The following is a 7,453-nucleotide window of genomic DNA, read 5'->3' as shown; positions in this document are numbered from 1 at the left end:
ATATAGGAAGAGATATAGGAAAAATTTGGGCAGTGGTGGATGTCTGACTAACAGTGGTTGAAACAACTGGTGTCTCAACTGCTGTTGTCATTACAACTGCTGATATGTCAGCAGATGTCTTCTGCTTTTGAGCAGGGGATGGAGAATGGGAAATGATATTTGAAGGTGGTGATGGTGGTGGTGACTCATCATCAGGAATGAAGACCCTTCTCCTTTTTGAAGAAGAGGCTGATGATGTTTTGGGTGGATCAGTGGTTTGAGATTGACTAACAGTGGTTGAAACAACTGGTGCTTCAATCACTGTTGTCACTTCAGCAGATGTTGTAACATCTGCTGTCTTCTGCTTTATGGCAGGAGGCAGTGGTGGTGTGGCTTTGGATGATGGTGGTTTGGTGGTTTTTGGTTTTGATGACGATTTTTGTGTTTTAGACACAGGTGGTAGTGGAACAGTAGTTGTGGTGGTGTGTGGTAGAGTGGTGTGTGTTGAAGGTGTGTGTGTAGATGAGATGGCAGCTGTTTGGCTACTTGCAGCAGTTTTTGTAACTGCTGGTGTATCAGCTGTTTTGGGTTTCTCAGGTTCAATGTGCATCCCATCTTCTATACCTTTCTTTTTCAACCTGTTTTTCTCCCCCTTTTCGGCATTATCTGCCAGGGTTGTATCCATGAAGAAAATGGCAGATGGAGCTTTCTCACTTTGAGCATTCTGTTGAATGCTGGCCTTTATAGCCTTGATATCAGCTTGAGTATCTTTGAACTGAGATTCAACCATGTTGGTCAGCATTTTTACTTGATTTGCGTGCTGTTTAGCAGCCAATTGTTGGTGATGTTCAAGCAGTGGTTGGAGAATATTCCATAGCTCATTTGCAGCAAATGCTTGTGGAGAAGGTGCTTGAGCAGGAGGAGCAGAAGATTGGGCTATTTGAGCTTCTAACAGCTGCTGCACCATATCTTTTATTTCTGCAACTGAAGATTCCAGGTTTTCAACTCTGGCCGTCAATTCATTATATCTTGAATCATCACCTGAATTAACAGGATCATCTGAATCCCCACCAGCAGTGGTTGTATCAATGTTTGACTTAGGAAGTGAATCCCAAATATCATCCATTGATGCCCCTTGTTCTTGGTACTGGGGACTTCTTTCTTCAGCAACCGATAGACCTTTGATGGTACCAGTGGTTATATTTAACTCACTGGTGGTTACCGATGTTGCTATGGAAGAAATTGCCTTCAAGGGAGTCTTAGTTATGAAACAACTGTCCAACTGAAGATCTGTTGATCCATCAGTTGTAGTTGTTGCTCCACTTGAACTACCACCAAGAGTTACTCGTAACTCAAGGGATGTAACCTCCTCAACTGTTGTTGGGATAGCAGAGGTATTAACATCAGACCCAGTCACTTGTGGAGGTATGCTCTCAGTAATAGGTGATTGAGAGGAACTGGTTTTTGTCTATGCAATATCAACTGCATGCAACAGGGGTATTATTGATTGTGGCATTATTATTGGTGAGGGTGTGGGGGTAGAAAGAGACATGTCCTTGGGATCAGGACTGTGGAAGATGGATCCGAGTGGATACAGAGCTTCATAATGTGGTGTCCCTGTGCTTACAACCTGACCCTTTTGTGAGGATGCAGGAGGAGTTTTAGGCTGTGGTTGAGATCTTTCTTCCAACTGCTGTGAGGAAGTAGCAGCAGTGGTTTCTTGTGACTTTTGTGTTGTCACTGGCATTAACTCTGGGATCTCATCTTCCAGAGTTGCCTTTGGTGTGGGTTTGGTGGGTTTTCTGGATGGTTTTCTTTTGGTCTTTTTGGTGGCAGGTGTTGGTTTCAAAGCAGTGGGTGTGCTACTTTGATCACCTGGAGCAGTGGGCTTAGCAGTGGTTGGGTCAGTGGCAGTTTCTAATACCTGCTCTGCCTCTTTTGTTTTTAATTTTATTGGTTCCATCATTCTTGAAAAAGTTTCTTTTGTTAAAAAGTTTATTTTGAATGGGACACCTTGTTTGGGCAGTTCTGTATCTTTCTCTACAAATGTTTGTTCAAAATAATAGCTTAGAAATCTCGGAAAGAGCAGAAAAGCTTTATTATCAACGTTCTTTACAAAATCATCAAATATTGCCTGGGAGTAGTTAAAGTTTTATCATTTAAAATTGCATACCCTAGGCATTGAATTTTTGTTGGTACCTCATTGAAGGACGTTGTTTTATTCGAAACACACATGAGCAGTGTGTGAAATAAAAATCTGGGTGCAGAAGGGAAATAACCCTTTTGTAGGGTATCTACCTTTGGTTGTTCTGCATATCCCCTGTTCATGAAATCCTTTACCAACTCGTCTTTTGTAAAAGAGGTTTTTCCATCTAAATCATCGAGTTTAAAGGTTTCAGAGATGGATTTTGGAGAGATTTTTACCTTCTTACCCTGTATCGAGGAGTTGATGGCGGCGGTGATATCTCCTTGTTTTTCAAGGGTGGCATTTTTCCAGAACTCTCTCTGGGTATCAAGGTAAATAGGTGCATCTGCTGTTATCAAAGTTTTGTACTTTGATGCAGAAATGATGTCAAGGATGGAGTCGAATGTGTGGTTATCGGTGGGTTTTGTGAGTATACCCACATAATTGTGTGGAGCTTTGTAGCGGATCTCCGGTGTTTCAGCGGCCATTTCAGTGGCTTCTGCTGCTTTGGAGGAAGATGATGAAGGTTTTGATTTAATTTCGATTTTGGCTTCGTCATTTTAGATGATGAATATCGAAGAAGATTTTTTGAGTTATGAGAGGGAAACTGTTATGAGAAGAGAATTTTTGGAATTCAATTCGACAGTAAAACCCTGTTTGGATTTAATCAGGGTTTTATTTAGGGAAAAAGTGATTGCTGATGTGGCAGCAGTTATTTTGATCTAAAGGCTAAAAACTGACCACGTGTCAAACATCTGATGGAATGGTAAATGATGGAGGACAGTTGTTTTGACAACTACTGATGGAGCAAGTATCAGTAGTTACAACGGTAATAAAATGAAACAGTGGATGTATCAGTGGATGAAACAATGATTTTAATCATCAGTGTTTTTGAAGAGCAGAGGTTGACACTTTAGCAGTGGACAGACTTTTAGAGAGCAGATGTTATGGCACAACAGCATTTTAGGTACAGCAGTGGATATAAACAAATGAAGGTCATATGTTTAGCAACTGTTTGTGCAGCAGTGTTTTGACTTTTGACAAATAATTTTTGCATCTGTTGGTTTAGATGTAGATATTGATCTTTGTCTTTGTGAAAACACAATATCTTATCTATCATCTGTTGTTTACAGAAATGCTATTCTTAACAAGATACATTTTAGATGTAAATTATCAAGATTAAATTGCCAGCAGTTGTTTACAGGAATTTTTTGTTCAAGGTTTTTCATCTGTCTATTATTTAGACAGTGGTTTAGCATCCCAGATGATGAAACCATTTCTACATGAGCTGCTCATTTTGTGTCTAATTACTGAAACTAGAACATGAGTATCTCAGTAGTCTAAGTCAATTTGCAATCAATTCATGATCAGTGGAAACCTAACTTGAGCTTAATATGATCTCGATATGTGTGCCATTTCCTTTTGATTAAATTTAAGAATAGTAATTACACACAAAAATAAGGTAATTACATCCAGATCAGAGATGAACTTTTACTATAAAAAATGAGTAAAAGATCATAATATATTTTAAAATAAATAAAATACATCTGGTTTTTATTTAAGAAGAAAACTCCTTAAAAAATTAAAGGAAGTTTTGAAAATAATCAAAAAGGATCTGACAATTTTCCAGTAATTTCAGGATCATATTATTCTCAAGTTATTTTGACCATTGTTTTGGTCATTTTCTTCTTAATTGATTGAAAATTCATTTTAAGTACAATCACTGGAGATGCCATTGTTACCAGAACTATTTCCGTATTGATAAATGCACAAATTTGCACGATGACCACCGATGACCTAACTTTAACCTCAAAAGTGTTTTCTGCTAATGCTCTTTTCCTTTGATTTCAAAAGTTTTGAGATAGCTACACTTTGAGATTTGTTCATTTTCCCTTTTTACCCTGTTTATTTACATGTTCAGAAACACTCACTAGGAGATTATATTTTGAACATGCTTTGTCCATAATCACTTTGGAGCAATGTTTTGAGAGACCTGACCATGTTTGAGCATGTTTTATTACAGATCTCACATTACTTATGGTTAGGACTGTTTTGACATCTTATTTTCTCAATGTGTTTTTGACAAAGTTGACTTGACCCTTCTGAAGATACTCAACCTGCCTTTGAGCACATGAGAAATTTGACTAAAGTTTTATTCCCTCTTTTCTTTGTCAGCAGAATACTAGTGTTTTAAATGAACACAAGTTTTGCTGAACTGAGGTACATACTTTAGTTGTTTATTTAAAACATCACAAATATCAAAACGACAATTGAAATCACTTTTGAAAACATCAAATGATTCCATAATTTATCAGATATTTATAGATCTGAAAACTATGAGTGACATATGCATGATAACACTTGTTGTGTGAGATTTGTGTGTCATATGACAACTTGGTTGTTTTACAGAGTTTTTGAGTAACCATTTTGACCATGATTTACTCGTTACTCTGTTTTTCAACTGAATGCAACCAACCTTAGTATCAATGAATTATGAGCTGAACTGTTATGTCAAATTGACTGTTAGATCGAATCTGACTGTCCGAGCTCTGATACCAATTGTTAGGATCGGAGGCTGTCATGATTGTGTTTGTTTGCATAACATGAACAAGTGCAACGGAAATGAGTAGCAAACTTTCTAAACACAAACGAAAGGAAAGTATAGATTGATAAACAATTGCTTTTCATTGATTCAAATGATTTACATAAAAGCAAAAGATTACAGTAAAAGCTTACAATCTAAACTCCCCCTCAGCCTGATACACCAGAGGTGGTTGCACAAGATGAAAGGATGAATTGAGGAGAAAAACTCACTCAAAACGATCAAGGGTAACAGTACAGAATACTGTCATACTTATAGGCAAACCAAACTGCTGATATACTTCAGCTGACGTCACCATGATAGTGACATCTAACGACCTAACAAACTACAAATACTGTCCTATACAAACTACTGTTATGTAACATCTGATATTCACTAACATACAAAACAAAATGAAAACTACTGCTTCACGTTCCACTGTTGTAGCCTTAGCACAGATGTTGAGTCTTCAATGCTTTCTTCAAAGGTGATCAGTGTTTGAGAGGGCAGTGCTTGAGTCTTCAGCAACACTTAGGAAACAGCAGTAGATAGAGCAACAGAGTTTGTCTTTAGCAGTTGTTAGGTAGTCATCAGAGTTTGGTTTATCAATTGTTGTAGTTGAGCAGCACTTAAGATTATCAGTTGTTAGATAACCACTGTCAAGGGGAGAGATTAGAGTAAACTGCTGCTTATTTGAAGTCCACTGATGGGATCCGGTTTTGGCTTTACATTATCTGTTCCTCTGTTAGGGTTCAATCCCAACAGAAAGCACCGGGTCTCCTCGTATGTCACCTTGCACCTTTGTGTGTATGTGAAATAGCAAGATCAAACTTGAATGATGGGGAGATGGTGGGTGTTGGTTTCGGCCGATCACAAAAGGAGAGGGAGAGAGCAAATTTTTTTGTTAAGTGTTTTGTGTGAATGATAAGTCTGACTTAAGGTTATACTTATAACCCAAGTTTATGCTTTGTCCACTAAACAATATGTCTACTAGATATTAGGCAATGGTGATTATAATAATCAACAAATTGTGGTGTGTCCCCACCTTTCAACCGATCGGACTAGGGGGGGTTATGGTTTGTTTTCAAATGTATAGTTAGTGATTAGTTAGTTTAGTTAGGTATTTAAATTAGTGTAGTATTGTGTAGTGTATTATAACGGGTGTCATGGTGTTCGGGGACTCTAACTAGCTCAGAAAAGTATAAACAATGTCATTGACAATATTTCTATGTTCCGGGTTAAGTCCGGTTGTTCGTTTGCATATTAATCCGTTAAAGTGCTAAATAAGCATTTAAAGGGTCTTTAATAGTGTTTTAGTGACACGATGAATTCCCTACACTTTGGAAAGTGTCTAGTATTATTTTCCCATGTTTTTTTTTGCACTTCACTAGTTAAGTTAAATGCTGAATTTTTTAATAGAGTGCAGAATTTTGTAGTTAGAGCATGTTTTAGGCACATCCGGTCACTATAACTATCACCTAGAGACGCAGTTTTACAATCCTCACCTCCCTACACTCTCTACTAGTGTAGTAATCTATTCCCGGCTCATACTGGCCTCAGAGACAATGTCTGTCTAGTGCTGGCTATGTCAGCATGTTCACTGGGTTATCCGTTCATTGTGCTAACTGTGCTTTTGTGCATCAAGTTTGTCACTATTGTTCTGTGCAAATAATGGAGTGATAGCAATAAAGTATGATGCATGTATATGTATGTGTCAGAAATCAAGTAGCAGTTTAACCACAATTGTAAGCAAGCACAGTGTTTAAGCATTAATTAAATATTAATTAATTCGTACGGATACCTGAGTTGGTGAGGGTTGTCACATTCTCCCCCCGTTAAGAAAATTTCGTCCCGAAATTTTAGGTTCTGCTTCTGGTTGCAGGGGTTTTAGAAAATAAGTGGGGGTACTTTTCTTTCATTCGGTCCTCACGCTCCCAGGTGTATTCTGGACCACGTCTTGCATTCCAACGAACTTTGACGAGTTTGACACTGCTCCTGCGGGTTTTGTTGATCTTCCAATCTGTAACCTCAACCGGTTCTTCGACAAAATGGAGCGTGTTGTCAATATGAATCTCGTCTGCGGGAATGACAACAGTATCTTGCGTTGGACTCTTTTTCAGATTTGATACATGAACTGTATCGTGGACACCATTCAGTTCGGCAGGTAAGTCTAGCTTGTATGCTACTAAACCAATTCTTTCCAGAGTCCGGAATGGACCAATATAACGCGGATTCAACTTTCCACGCTTCCCGAAGCGTGCCACACCCTTCCAGGGTGATACTTTCAACAATACCATGTCACCCTCCTCAAACTCCAAAGGTTTCCTTCTTCTATCCGCATAGCATTTTTGTCGATCGCGAGCCGCCTTGATGCGATCTCAGATCTGTGTAATTTTATCTGTGGTTTCCTGGACCAACCAGGACCAACGAATTGTCTATCACCTGCATCAGACCAACAAAGCGGTGATCTGCACTTGCGTCCATATAGAGCTTCAAATGGCGCGACTCCAATACTGGTGTGGTAGCTGTTGTTGTACGAAAATTCGACCAATGGTAAATGTTTATCCCAGCTACCACCCAAATCCATAACACATGCTCTCAGCATATCTTCCAATGTCTGAATAGTTCTTTCGCTCTGGCCATCAGTTTGCGGGTGAAACACAGTGCTCAGATTCAATTGTGAGCCAAAAGCTTCTTGGAAAGACTGC

Source organism: Helianthus annuus, chromosome 14 (assembly GCF_002127325.2).
Source record: "Helianthus annuus cultivar XRQ/B chromosome 14, HanXRQr2.0-SUNRISE, whole genome shotgun sequence".
Lineage (NCBI taxonomy): Eukaryota > Viridiplantae > Streptophyta > Magnoliopsida > Asterales > Asteraceae > Helianthus > Helianthus annuus.
The sequence above is the reverse complement of the archived record's forward strand: the minus strand, read 5'-3'. Positions refer to the sequence as shown.